The 13,785-nt window shown below is 44.0% G+C and overlaps 1 long non-coding RNA gene across 7 annotated transcripts in view; it reads right to left on the bottom strand.

The window, feature by feature from the left end:
- The window catches only part of LOC127573869 (uncharacterized), a 56,073-nt gene extending 55,431 nt beyond the window's left edge, over positions 1-642 (bottom strand). For 5 of the 7 annotated variants that reach the window (XR_007956826.1, XR_007956828.1, XR_007956827.1 and 2 more), the window contains exon 1: positions 197-642. This is a non-coding gene — a long non-coding RNA (uncharacterized LOC127573869). The remainder of the gene's footprint in view (positions 1-196) is intronic. The other 2 variants (XR_007956822.1, XR_007956824.1) reach the window with 2 other exon arrangements.
- Positions 643-13,785: the final 13,143 nt, after the last annotated feature.

Here is a 13,785-nt window from a genome sequence, read left to right on the forward strand (position 1 = left end):
CTCACCGTGATGAAACCACTTTCGCCTGTCTAGTTGAACACACGCTCCTGTCTCTCGACAACACCACACCTGCCCGAGTCGCTGAAGGTGCAGATGTCTGAAATGTACCTCCTTGCGCCCTTGGGGTTTGTTTTGTGATCACGAAAGGCAGAATTAGCAAAATAATTTTTTTAAAAAAATAAAGCTGGATACTCACTTGAGAAGTTTGCGAGCCTGCGCCGTCAGACTCTATGGCACCGCAGGCACACACGAATGTGACTCTCCCGCTTGACGGATCCTGAGTCATAGGACCACGCTGCTTAAAGGACTCTGGTTATTTCTTCGTGGTCGCGCCAGCTCTTTTTAATGACCGAGGCCAAACACTGGGGGGGGGGGGGGGGGGGGAGGGAGGAGGAGGAGGAGGAGGAGGAAGGGAGGGGGGGTGTGGAGATTAAAACACAAAAACTTCAAGCCCTGCTGGAATTACATTCCCCAAGATCTGAACAGCTCCTGCTTTGCAATCCTCTACTCCTCCTGCTCATTTCCTCTCCCGAGGCTCACATGCGTTAAGGCTTAGTCATTATTGTCGCAAAAATGGTCATTTTGCAAAGTACACGGAGGTGCCTTAAAGTCCGGGTCGTATTAGAATGGTGTTTTTTTTTCTAGAAATCACCTCCAAATATAGTAACGCGGAAGGGGCATTCCTAGAAATTAGGAGACGTCAGACAGTGGCAGAAGCTGGCCGCACACTTTCCAACTGCGGAGGCCCTCTGCAGGTCAGTCGGGTCCTCAGTTCCACAACAGGCTCCCTCCCAGACACACACACACACAGCCCAAATCATCAATTGTGCAGCTAAACTCCCTTTCTTCTAAGAAAAAACAATTAACTCCAGATAATTAGTGTATCCATCAGCAAATTCACAGATTGCTAAAAAGAAAAGGCAGACTTCGAAGTCAGAAACTAAATGAAATTTAAATTGTATCTAATATTATGTCTAAATTCGCCGATGACACCACTGTTGTTGGCAGAATCTCAGACGGCGACGAGGAGGCTTGCAGGAGTGAGATAGATCGGCTGGTTGAGTGGTGTCGCAACAACCATCCCGCACTCAATGTCAGCAAGACCAAGGAACTGATTGTGGACTTCAGGAAGGGGAAGTCGGGAGAACACACACCAGTCCTCATTGAGGGGTCAGCGGTGGAAAGGGTGAGCAGCTTCAAGTTCCTGGGTGTCAACATCTCAGAGGATCTATCCTGGGCCCAACACATTGATGCAATCTTGAAGAAGGCACACCAGTGGCTCTACTTCGTTAGGAGTTTGAGGAGATTTGGTATATCACCAAAGTCTCTTGCAAATTTCTACAGATGTACGGTGGAGGGCATTCTGACTAGTTGCATCACCACCTGGTATGGAGGCTCCAATGCACCGGATCGCAAGAGGCTGCAGAGGGTTGTAGACTCAGCCAGCTCCATCACAGACACAACCCTCCCCGCCATCATCAAGAACCGGTGACTCAAGAAGGCGGCATCCATCACTAAGGACCCCCCCCCCATTTCAGGGCATGCCCTCTTCTTGTTACTACCATCAGGGAGGAGGTACAGGGGCATAAAGACTTACACTCAATGATTCAGGAACAGCTTCTTCCCCTCCACCATCAGAGTTCTGAACAGTCCATGAACCCATGAACATTATTCCTTTTTGGTGCACTATTTGTTTCTGTAATTTATAGTAATTTTATATCTTTGCACTGTACTACTGCCTAAATAAATCTAAAGCTGATACTGATTCTGCATCCATCACCCATTCGCAGATTGCTAAAATAATAAGGCAGATTTAGAAGTCTGAAAGAAAATGAATATTATAAACACATATAAACTGTCAGATTCAGATCAGTTTATTGTCACATACACCAGGGTGCAATGAAATTCCTTGCTCACCTGAAGCTCACAGAGTAAACAGTATACATGGTAATAATAAATACAGCAATGAGCACAAAACAGCAGAATGGTGCAGGGATTGCTGTGCAAATCCTAAGTAGTGCAAAAAGAAATTCTAAAGTGACAAGTCCTGATGAAGGGTCCCGACCAAAAACGTCAACTGTCCATTTCCCTCCATGGATGCTGCCTGACCCACTGAGTTCCTCTGTGTGTTGCTCCAGATTTCCAGCATCTGCAGTCTCTCTTGTGTCTCCCTAAAGTGACAATAACGGAATAACCAAGAGAGGTAGAATTAAGAGTCCGAGAAGGAGATGCGAAAGAGGTGATTGGTTCAGAAGTCTGATAGCAGTGGGGAAGAAGCTGTCCTTAAGTCTGGTCATCTGGGCTTTCAAGCTCCTGTATCTCCTTCCAGAAGGTAGAAGAGAGGAAAGGGAATGGCCGGGGTGGCAGGTATCCTCGACGATACTGTTTGCCTTCCAGATGCAATGCACCGTGAAGATGGACTGCATGGAAGGAATTTGCAGAACAAGAGAAAATTTTAAAAAACTGGTTCACGTTTAAGGTGTAAAATAATAATATCCGAAACAGTGGGCTATCTTTTTCAAATTAAAAACTGGAAGTGCTGGAAATACTCAGCAATTCCGGCTGCATTGGGAAGAGAAACAGTTTTAATGTTTCACACGAAAGACCCTTCATCAGAACTGATTTTCTTTGATGGCAATAAGTCAGGGCCACAACTGAGTTTTCAAAATTCAAACTTCGACGACTAGCATTTACATTTCACATTTTATGATCTCAGGAAGTATCTTTAGTGTATGGTCAATATTATTAGGTGGAGAATGAATGCAGGAACTATTATCCGCTCACATACAACATTTAACAAAATTACCAACAATACATTTTTGTCAGGGATTGGTTATATAAAAACTACCAGGGAATTGTGTACTTTTACAATCCAGCTGTTGGAAGAGATCATACTTTGATGTCCTTCCTGGAAGACAACACCTTGCGTAACAAGTGTTTCCAGATTATAGGCAAGAATGAGATTAGTGTTGACGGGTGCTTGATGGTTGGCATGGACGTGGTGTGCCAGTGGGCAAGTTTCTGTGCTGTAAGACTCCATGAGAAGATAGGTTCAGTCCTCTCTCTGGAATGTGAAAGAGGCACAGATCAAAGTCCACTTGTAGAAGGATTAGAGGGCAGCTGCAGCAAAAAAAATTCAACTTCACTTAAGGAGTGTGGAAACTCTCACTGTATTCAAAAAGTGCTTGGATGAGCCCTTTTTTTTGTGATTAATCACTTTATTTCTTAGTTACATTAGCCTTGTCAAATACGCTACTGTTCCCACAAACCATGAACAGCCATTCACAAGATCAGATCCCTGAAGAGTTACAATTTAGTTAGACAGGATTGTGCAATAAAACAGAGTTACAGACATGGTTGTGAACAAATGTTACTTCTCATGAGGCAGGGCAGCATCCAACAGTTGGTAGAGAACATGAACTCTACCCCCAGCAGTGAGTACCACGGTTAGCCTGTAGAGCACGGCATCTCCAACCCCTCCTTTCAAGTGAACTGGGATCCAATTGTCTGCCTGGAAAATCTTCTGCTCCTCAGGAACCCTACTCTCCATCCCTCTGCGGGTAGCAGTGCTGAAGGTTCGCTGTGAAAACTGCTGGAAGCCCTGTAGGCATAACATCCTCAGGCCACTCATGTCGCCATGACATCACGCAAGGATACACTGAAGACCACCTTCTTTTATCGAAGAGCTGTGATCCTTAGGGCTACCGACCAAGAGATGGATAGGAGATTGAGCCTAAAGACCATCCTTGGCTGGCCTGGACACACTGAGCCAAATGACCACCACGTTTTCCACAGTGTTTTGTTTTTCTCTTGAATTAGCCTCTGATTCACGATCACTTCACTTCCAGGAATGCCCCCTGTGTTCTGCTCCTTCTACCTTGTCGGCAGGGGCACTGCAGATGGAATATGATGTGGTAAAATGTGTGGTCATCCAGCTGGATATGAAAAATAGAACTGCAGAGTATTATTTAATGTGGTGAGGGATTGGAAGATATTGACATTCAGAGGAATCTCTGCTTCATTGTAAGATAAGATTTCTTTATTAGTCACATGTATATCAAAACACACAGTGAAATGCATCTTTTTGCATAGTGTTCTGGGGGCAGCCTCCAAGTGTCGCTATGCTTCCGGCTCCAACATAGCATGCCCACGACTTCCTAACCCATACGTCTTTGGAATGTGGGAGGAAACCGGAGCACCCGGAGGAAACCCACGCAGTCACGGGGAGATCGTACAAACTCCTTATAGACAGCAGCCGGAATTGAACCTGGGTCGCTGGCACTGTAAAGCATTACGCTAACCGCTACACTAACCACTACACTACTGTGAATCAATGAAAGTAAACATGCAGATACAGCAAGCAATTAGGAAGGCAAATTGTAAGCTGGTTTTATTGCAAGTAAATTTCAGTCCAGGAGTAAAGATTCAGCAGACTGGGCCTATACTCTTTGGAGATTAGGAGAATAAGAGGTGATTTCATTGAAGTATGCAAACTTCTTATGGGGCTTAACAGGATAGATGCAGGGATGATGTTTCCCTGGCTGGGCTGTCTAGAGCCAGGGGCCACTGCCTCAGAATAAGGGGTTAGTCACTCAGGACTGGGATGGGCAACACAATGGCACAGCTCACAACTCCAGGAGCACAGGTTCAATCCTGTCCTCTGGTGATCTTTGCAGAGTTTGCATGTTCTTCCTGAGATAAAAGGTCAGCCATGATCTTATGAGTGACAGAGCAGGCATAGGAGTTGAATGGCCTACTCCTGCTTCTATTTTTTATGTGGTCTCCGAAGGAATTTCCATTTGACACTCATTCCTCAACCACCCTCTTTGGTTTCTGTTTCCTTTCTTGTTTTTGATGTGTTGCTGACAAAAATTCACTTCCACAGCCATGAGCAAGCCTCCACCATGCTCCCTCTGTCAACATCATCACCACTTAATAGTCATAGAGTCACAGAGCACAGAAACAGGCCCTTTGGCCCAGCTGGTCCATGCCGACCAAGGTTCCCATCTAAGTGAGTCCCATTTGTGTCATTGAGTCTCTCTTAGGCTCTGTCCTGGCACAGACATCCCTTTTGTTCTCTTCACCTCTCCCCATGATCTCTCTGCAATGTCACAATTGTTCGATTTTTAACTTTTCTCAATTCTAAAGATTCTCAACCTAAGGTGTTAACTCCATCTCTCCCTCCACGGTGTTTCCAACATTCCCTGTTTTTATTGCTGTTGGTGTTGTTTTGTATTGTGGACTCATACAGTGCTCCTCTGTAATATTAAAGCAATAACTGGGATGAGTTGGGGCGAAGGTCCCATTTCTGTGCTGTGTAACTCTATGGTTCATTGAACAGCAAGTCAAGCAACAACTATGGAGGGTGGACATGTTAAAGCTTCAAGCCAAGATCCTTCATCAGAAAGGGGAAAAGTCAGAAAAGGTTTCCACTGAGAAATGAGAGAGAAGGGAGCCTAAGCAGCTGTCTGTGGTTGTGGATGTACATTACAAAAATATCTGGCATTCCCTGTTAATTACCAGTTCTTGGCCATCTCACTTGGAATACCAATGACGGATGGACAAGGGTAGTCACACTTCATTCTGATGGAGTGAAGTGTTCTGCCTTAATTCTGGGTGTAGTCAGTCACTAGGGCAAGAGGAAGTCAGCTTTATCTTCTTTGACTTATGCTGTATTGTGTCTATCATGGAATGTTGCACAGAATATTCATTCCCACGTCTTGAATTTTTTCCAGGAAGTAACGGAGAGAGTCAACAATGGTAATGTAATAGATGTAAGTTATCCAGATCATCAAATAGTCTTTGATAGACTAATGAATGTCAGAACTGGTAAAGAGAGAAAACAGTTTTAAGTTGGAGAGAAGGTGATTCATCTTAAGGAGACTGTGGAGAGGGTACAGAAGAGGTTTACCAGGATGCTGCCTGGTTTAGAGGGCATGACCTATAAGGATGGACAAACTGGGGTTGTTCTCCCTGGAGCTTCAGAGGCTGAGGAGAGACCTGATAGAGGTTTTTAAAATTATGAGAGGCATAGATAGGGTAGACAGTCAGAATCTTTTCCCCAGGGTAGAAATGTCAAACACCAGAGGAGATGCTTTTAAGGTTAGAGCTGGGGGAAGTTTAAAGGTGATGTGAGGGGCAAGCATTTTTACACAGAGAGTGGTAGGTGCCTGGAATGCGTTACCAGCGGTAGTAGTGGAAGCAGGCAGTTTGGTGGAGTTTAAGAGGCTTTCAGATGGACACATGAATATGAAGGGAATGGAGGGATATGGATGATACACAGGAAGGGGATATTTAGTGTAAATTGGGATCAAGTTCGGCGTGGGCCGAATGGCCTGTCCTGTGCTGTACAGTTCTGTTTACCACAGCTTTAAGCGTGTATCTCAGCATACAATGAGAACAGTTCCTTGAGAGACAATGAATAACATGAAGATACTTGTGATCCTGGGTGGATCTGAATTCTGTAGGATGGAATTACAGTCGGTATCCACATGGGATGCGCTGGGGGTGGACAGTTGATAAGAGATGAGGCTATGGAAGAAAGACTTGGTCAACACCGTATTGAAGAAAAGGAGGGAAGCAGAAAACACTGAGGGTAAACGAGGGAAAAGAGAGAGGGATTCCCTCCGGACAGTGGAGGAGAAGTTCTTCAGGTTTGGCATTCCTGGAAGGGAAGTGGAAATGAGTTCAGCAGCAAATGAGGATCAAAAAACTTCAATCAAATTGAGTGCAGAGAGTGGGAATAAAGTGTAAATGTTGTCAGTGAAGACGCTGGGTCATTGTTCTACAAGGCACCTGCTGGAATCACTGTCATTCCCAATTTACATTTAGACTTTGGAATCAAAGGCATCATTTCTAAACTAGGGAGGACAGAGGGACTGTCAATATTGAGGGCGTCAAAATATTACAGGAGGATGTCAATAAACCTGCAGAATGGGAAAATAATTGGCAATATATGTTCAATGCAGATAAATGTGAGGTAATACCTTCTGGTAGGAAGAATATGAATGTATCATTTGGAAGGTGTGAATCTGGCTGTGCTGGAGAAACTAAGGAGAACATGAAGAACAAATACAAAAGTAGGACAACTGGTTGAGTGGTGCCGCAAAAACAACCTTTTTCTCAATGTTAGTAAAACTAAAGAGCTGATTGTTAACTTCAGGAAGGTGAAGGAGGGTGAACATGCGCCCGTCTACATTGGGGGATCGATGGTGGAGAGAGTCAGCAGTTTTAAATTCCTGGGCATTAACATATCGGATGACCTTTCCTGGGCCCAGCACATAGAGGCAATCATAAGGAAAGTGCGCCAGCGTCTTTACTTTCTTGGGAGGTTAAGGAGGTTTGGCTTGTCTCCAAACATTCTAACAAACTACTACAGCTGTACCGTTGAAAGTGTCCTGACTGGTTATATCGTGGTCTGGTATGGAAATTCAAATGCGCAGGAATATAAGAAGCTGCAGAGAGTAGTAGACTCAGCTCAATACATCACGGACACATCCCACCCCACCACCGGTAGTATCTACAGGAGGCGCTGCCTCAAGGAGGCAAATTCCATCATCAAAGATCCCCACCATGTGGGCCATGCCATCTTCTTGCAGCTACCATCAGGCAGGAGGTACAGAAGCCTGAAATCCCACACCACCAGGTTCGAGCTGCTTCCCTTCAACCATTCAGTTCTTGAACCACCTGGCACAACCCTAATCACAACAATATAGCAACACTATGACCACTTTGATCACTTTGCACTAAAACAGACTTTGCTTTTTTTGTTCTAATTCTTTTCTTTCTTGTAAAAATTGTGTTTATGTTTTTCTTGTGAATGCTGCTTATCTGATGCTCTGTGCCTGTGATGCTGCTGCAAGTAAGATTTTCATTGCACCTGTGCACGCATGTACCTGTTCACATGACAGTAAACTCGACTTTGACTTTGAAAGCCATTAGGAATTGTGACCCAGGTTAGGAAGCTCATAAAAACAAACATACCAAGTATGCCCGGTCAAGATGAAAGGTCTCGACCTGAAATGTCGACTGTCCATTTCCCTCCACAGACGCTGCCTGACCTGCTGAGTTCCACGAGCAGTCTGTTTTCTTTTGAAACATACCAAGGGTTTATATCTAGAGGGATAGGTTTGAAATAGAGGGAAGTTATACTGAACCTAAATTAAACCTTGGTTAGAACCCACTTAGAGCATTGTGTACTGTCTTGTTTGTTGCATTATAAAAAAGGATGCAGAAACATTAGAGAGAATGCAGAGAAGATTTACGAGGACAATATCAGGAGGTTGCACATATCAGGAAGGATTGAACTGACAGGGTCTCTTTCCTCTTGAGAAAAGAAGGCTGAGGGGTGACCTAGTAATCATTAAAATGATAAATGGTGTTGACAGAATGGATGCAGAAAGAATGCTTCCACACATTGGAAGGGACATAACCAGAGACCATCAATATAATAAATCCAACGGGGAATTCAGAGGAAACTTGAGTGGTGGGAATGTGGAGCTCACTGCCACAGTGGATGCATGAACAAAGAGTAAAGATCCATTGAAACCAGGTTGGACAAGAGTGAGATGGCGAGAAGGCAATGGAGAAGACTTAAGTGGAGCACAATGCCAACATTGACTGGTTGAGCCAAGTGCCCTATTTTTTTGTGTGCCAAATGACCAATGTAATCCTAAGTGATAATCCTTCCCCTGCATTCCACTTCCAAAATAAAACATATAATCAAATAAGAAGATTTCTCTAACAAGCATAACTGGTTAATGTCCAATTTGCAAACTGACGCCCATCAGAAAGGAAGGTGGATTTCTCCCATTTCACAGGTCCTCATAACTCCTTCACTGTCTCAGTGACAATCTTATACCAATTGCCTTATGAGGTTTTGCCACATTGAAGTGGACCTCAGATACAATTTGCTTTTCACACCAGCCCATACGAACACTCACAGTTACGGACACTCGCATACTTCACCCAACCGTTACATGCAGAAAATAAAATTAGATCTATTTAAAATAAATCTATGGTTCAGAAACGAAAGCTTTTGACAACTATGTATTTTAACAAAAATGTCTTTTTTCCCCACAGATGGTGCATTTTTCAAGCAAAATGTAGCACTGATGCTCAAGGATATTATATTTTATTTCCATCTTCAGGAAATGAGTACTGCCTTTTCTAGGAATGAGACAGTTCTGTCAGTCATGTGGCCCCCTCAACACATACTTTGACAGTTTCAGAGGAAGGCATGTCCTTCTCTCATTATCTATTGGATTCTTTAGAAAGAATAATGCTAAATGAGGAATGTGTTGGTTTATTTTGGCATCCTGAGGGTATAACATAGTGCTGATATGGGGATTTTGAAGACAAGTATTCCCAGAAGCAAATGCACAATATAATCACAGGCATATTGAACAAGAGGGACTCCACCTCACGGAGCTGTGTTTCCATGTGTTTGGTTTGACTCTGAACATGAACAGTGTTCCTGACTTTCCACAGTCCATTCTCACCAGTTAATTCTACTCATGGAACCACTTTGCTGCAGCACTTTCTGCTTTACCTCAGTACATTTGGGGAAAAAAAATGCAAATTTCAGAAGCTTTATTTTTCTTCACCTGGACAGTATTTGTGTGCCAGGATAGAGTGAAAGAAAACTGACCTCAGTGGAGAAATAAATCCAGAGAGATTATAAAACAGGTTACCACATCACGATCACTTGAGCTGTACTACCACAAAGATCAAGGTCTGAACTGTTGTTACGAATGCATCAGAGTTTGTCATGGTGCAAGGGCTGGTGTACCTACTGAAGTATGAACATACCAACTCCGGGGGCATAGATAGGGTGGACAAGCAATATCTTTTTCCCATTATTGATCCAATACCAGAGGACATGCATTTAAGGTGAGAGGGTGTAGGTTCAGAACCGAAGTGAGGGGTATGTTTTTTACTGAGAGAGTGGTGGATGCCTGGAATACGTTGCCTGATAGGGTGGTGGAGGCAAACTCACTGGGGGCTTTCAAGAAGGGCTTGGAATGGGCACATGAATGAGAGGAAAATAGAGGGATATGGGCATTCTGTAGGCAGGAGGGAATAGCTATTTCAGCACAACATTGTGGGCTGAAGGGCCTGTTCTGTGCTGCACTGTTCTATGTTCCACCTTTCATGCTGTGCCTCTCCACAAGATTATCACAGGTGAGGCAAGTATCACTCTCCTCTATATACGTAGTTTATGTAATGATGGGTATATGCCCCTTCAAGGATTGTACCACGTGATAACTGCTTTCTCCATACATACTGTTATACTGAATGAGCTGGTAGTAGGCACACAGGAAAAAAAGGCCTCTCCCTCCGCAAGTTACAGTCATAGAGTCATACAGCATGGAGACAGGCCCTTCAGCCCAGCTCACCCATGGCAACCAAGATGTCTGTCCGAGCTAGTCCCATTTTCCTGTGTTTGGCCCATATCCCTTTTCTATCCATTTACCTGTCTTAGTTTAACTTATTAGCTACGCTCTTAGTTAGTGATACTGAAACATGGTATCAGAAGTGCTGTTTGGTAAAACTACAAAATTAGGATGCTGAATCTCAAACACCTGATGGGACTCCTCACACACACACACACACACACACACACACACACACACACACACACTCACTCCCCCCTCCCCACCGCCATCTCAATGAAGTTAATATGTGGCCATGTGCTGAGAGACAGCAAGCGACATGATTGAAGTGAGATACCACATCGTTGAACAAAGAAAGGTGTCAAGAATGGAGACAGTGGAGAGAAAACTCCACACTATATACCACCTGGGCTAGGTAGGTTAAAGCAGAATAGAAGAAAGTAAAGCTGCTAATATGCTACTGGCCTCAAGGGCAAAGAATTGTCTCATACCATAAAGGCCTCAGATGAGACCTTGGAGAATGCATTTGATGTATTAATATGAGACCTGCCTAGAAATGAAACAGTGGACCAATATTGATTCTTCTCGTGCATGTTAGAAGAGAGGATCCCTTGGCTCCTTCTTTGAAGGTCTCATTCATCAGACACTGAATTGTCTACGGTATGTAAGAGCAATGGCTACCACGTGAGACAGAATCAACTCCAGAGAAGTGCTTACAGACACAAAAAGCCATGGAAATTAACCAGAGTCAGGCCAGAAATTGCTTGCTCAACAGAAGCAAGTACATGCGGTGAGATACAACACAACTGGCAGAACAGGGAAAGTACAGTCAAGGTGGCCTAAATGTTGCAAGCATCATGCAGAGCAAGGAGGGAGCTGAAAAGGAAACGCCCTACATTTGAAAAAACTCTTTGTGTAGTGCAATGGGAAATCACTTCTGCAAAGACTGCAGAGTGAGGAAGACGTTGAACGTCCATGGACTAAAAGACATGAGCTGTGCCTGAACAGAGACAGGCTCAGATTCAGGCTCTGTTTGAACATAATATGCCGAAGTGGTCAATTCTGTGGGAGGAACACCCACTAGTTGTATCTATACTAACATGTTGGTGCTAGGTAACTCGTGATATTTCACCTTGGCTCGGGAGCGATAGGTAAGGTTCTCCCGAAGCAATCTTAGGTCATGCAATCAAAACCAATGAGTCAATGTACAGCAGGACTACACCGAAGCAGGCTGAGAGATGACTTCTGAAGCTGGTGAACGCCAAAATAAAAATCAGGGTTGCAGTAAACCGGAAAGTTGTCACAGCCACTATGGAAGTAATGTAATCTGGCAGATGAAACTGATAAAGCTATGTCCAGCGTTCTCTTCTATTTCACGGTGTTCTGCATCTCGCACTTCCAGCATTGTTTTCTGTTACTCCCCTCTTCTCATTCATCTCCCATTATTCACACCTCCTCTAGACACAGCAGTTAAAACTATAAAACCTTCACCACCCTCCCTCAGACGGCACCTGTTTCATCCAATTCTCTCGGTCTCTACCCTATATCACAGACAGTCCCTTCACTTGCACTCCCCCTACATTCTCTGCCACTTAAAACACATACATTTGTATGTTTCTCACTCTTCGCAGTTCTGATGAAAGGTCCTGAACCTGAAACATTACATCTGTTTCTCCCTTCATAGATGCTGCCCAAATTGTTGAGTATTTTAGTTTAGATTTCTTGCATCTGCAGTTTTTTTTTGCTTTTAAATAAACTGATCTCATTCTCTTGAGAAACAAAGGACCGCAGATGCTGGAATCTAGATGAAAAACATGATGATGCTGGAGGAACTCAGCAGGCCAGGCAGCATCCGTGGAGAAAAGCAGGCGGTCAACGTTTCGGGTCCTGACCCGAAATATTGACCGCCTGCTTTTCTCCACGGATGCTGCCTGGCCTGCTGAGTTCCTCCAGCATCACTGTGTTTTTCATTTTCATTTTGATCTCTTGTAAGTTTCTTGGTTTAATAAAGTACTTTGTTCGTTCAGTTCACTAGTTACTCCCCACGTGTGAGTCTGAAGAGCCACACTCAATGCTTCAGGAACAGTTTCTTCCCCTCTGTCATCAGATTTCTGAACGGTCCATGAAGCCATGAATTCTACCTAGTTATTACTTTGATTTTGCGCTATTTATTTATTTTTGTAAGTTATAGCACTTTTGCACTGTACTACTGCCACAAAACAACAAATTTCATGTCATATAAGTCAGTGATACTAAATCTGATTCTGATTCCAGGTTCCTAGAGATATACTTTCCATTTCATTGAATGAGACTGCCTTCATGCATAATTGTGAGGAAGATGCCTCACGTGTCTCTTCTCATTCTGGCTGCATAAAGCCCATTGAGTTCAGCTGAGGCTGAACTGATGTGAAAGAGCGGTGCACTCATCCATTGTCCCATATGGTCCTTTACACATTTTTTGCATCAACATTATACCCATGTCAATCTATTCACCATTCCCATCTCTCTTTGGTGAGTTCTAATTCAAAGAAATAACTTAAACCAAAATACTGATGTAGATTAGAGCAACTTTCCACTTGAGTTTCTTCCAAGATATTGACACCCTTCCAGTTCCCTTCACTTGATCATCTACAGATTTAACCTCCTTCACTAATGGCAGCTGAGCCTTTGGCTGCCAAGGTTTCAGGTTGAGAATTCCCTCCCAAAATCCTTCCCACCATTCTACTTCTCCTCCTTTCTTAACTACTCCTTGACCAAGGTTTTGGTCATCTGCCCTCATATCTCCCTCTGACTCTGCATCTTTGTTTTCAATAACAGTCCTGTGGAAATGCCTTGGGATATTTTGCCACATTAAAGGTGCTATAAAAATGCAAGCTTTTACAACTGAGAAGAAGTGTCACAAAGTGGGCTGTCCAAGCCCTGTCACTTGGGTGTAGATCACGCCTGGCTTCTCCCAGGTTGTGGCAGTAGGGTACTGATGGAGTGGGGATGGGTTGGGAGGGGGCGGGGGGGGGGGGGAGCACCGGGAATGGAAGACAAGGTTGCAAGTACATTTGTTAATGTCCATGGCAGATTCAAATCCTTCTCGTCAGCATGACCGGAGCTTATGTCAGTCCAGGCAGAGGAAGAATGTCAGCCCAACATGTGGCTATTCTTGTCCTTGGCTGGGACAGTGATTTGGTAGCTGAATATTTTAGCTTGGCCTTTCCTGGAATTAACCTAGGACTGCTTAGAGTAAACAAAAAGCCTGTTTGCCATACCCAGAACTGCATCTTTTCCCCACGATCTTTACACTGTCTCAGTCGTGGACCCTGTACCCATCCTTCTAACACTCACTGGACGTGAAATTTTTAATCTCCTCCTACACAGTAACTTGCCACTGCCCAGATTC

The sequence above is a fragment of the Pristis pectinata genome, chromosome 8 (genome assembly GCF_009764475.1).
Source record: "Pristis pectinata isolate sPriPec2 chromosome 8, sPriPec2.1.pri, whole genome shotgun sequence".
Taxonomy (NCBI): domain Eukaryota; kingdom Metazoa; phylum Chordata; class Chondrichthyes; order Rhinopristiformes; family Pristidae; genus Pristis; species Pristis pectinata.